Below are 1,183 nucleotides of genomic sequence, written 5' to 3'. Positions count from 1 at the left end.
TGATCAAGGTTACTTATCTCGTACATGTCAGTTTTCGTTTGAGGTTTTTCTACCATTGTTCGTTCGCATCCCCACTGATAGTGGTTTTGAGCCATGCTTTCGATAAGTTGGTAAGCATCAGCATAAGGTTTGTTCATCAGTGCACCACCTGCGGCGGCGTCTATTGTTAACCTCGTGTTGTACAGGAGACCATTATAGAAGGTATGAATTACTAACCAGTCCTCTAAACCATGGTGTGGACAAAGTCTCATCATGTCTTTGTATCTTTCCCATGCTTCGAAAAGAGACTCGTTATCTTTCTGTTTAAATCCATTTATCTGGGCTCTTAACATAGCTGTTTTGCTCGGCGGAAAATATCGAGCAAGAAAAACTTTCTTCAACTCGTTCCATGTGGTGACTGAGTTGGAAGGAAGAGATTGAAGCCATCGTCTAGCGCTATCTCTTAACGAGAAAGGAAAAAGACGAAGTCGAATTGCCTCTGAAGTGACACCGTTAGCTTTAACAGTATCAGCGTATTGGACAAATACGGATAAATGAAGGTTTGGATCCTCGGTAGGATTTCCAGAGAATTGGTTCTGTTGCACTGCCTACAACAGTGAAGGTTTAAGTTCAAAGTTGTTTGCTTCGATTGCGGGTGGAGCAATACTCGAATGCTGCTCATCTTGCGATGGAGCGGCGTAATCTCGAAGAGCACGAGCTGGTTCTGCCATCTCGGGTATCGAAGGGAAAATATTTTTGAAATCGGGAAGTTCAACAGGAGGGAGATTGTTTGCAGCACGATATTCCCGAATTCGTCGTAAGACTCGGAGATATAGTTCGATATCGTTGATTCGTAAGTAGAACGGCTCGCCTTGTGAGCGAGTGTGTGGCATACAAATCAACGAAAGAAAGAAAAGAAAAAGAAAAGCCTTAGTCTCTACAGCGTAACAGAAGAGTTACGATATCGACTAAATAAAAGTCCCCGGCAACGGCGCCAAAAACTTGATCGCGACTTTATGAGTCGAATTTGGGGTACAAACTGCAAGTGCACAGTTCTATCGCGTAGTTTTAAAAGATATCGATCCCACAGGGACTTATGAATCGATATACCGTTATCTAAGGTTACTTCGTAAAGCTAAGGCGGATGATACTTTGATTGTTCGGGGGAAAAGTTAAAACTAAAATAAGATCTAGATTAAATATC

The 1,183-nt window shown here is 42.3% G+C and overlaps 1 non-coding gene across 1 annotated transcript; it reads left to right on the top strand.

The window, feature by feature from the left end:
• The first annotated feature begins 225 nt into the window (after positions 1–225).
• Positions 226–332, top strand: LOC127077970 (small nucleolar RNA R71). The gene has a single exon (XR_007787727.1). It is a non-coding gene; the product is annotated as a small nucleolar RNA R71 (small nucleolar RNA).
• The last annotated feature ends 851 nt before the right edge of the window (positions 333–1,183 follow it).

The sequence above is a fragment of the Lathyrus oleraceus genome, chromosome 4, assembly GCF_024323335.1.
Source record: "Lathyrus oleraceus cultivar Zhongwan6 chromosome 4, CAAS_Psat_ZW6_1.0, whole genome shotgun sequence".
Taxonomy (NCBI): Eukaryota; Viridiplantae; Streptophyta; class Magnoliopsida; order Fabales; family Fabaceae; genus Lathyrus; species Lathyrus oleraceus.
The sequence above is the reverse complement of the archived record's forward strand: the minus strand, read 5'-3'. Positions and strand labels throughout refer to the sequence as shown.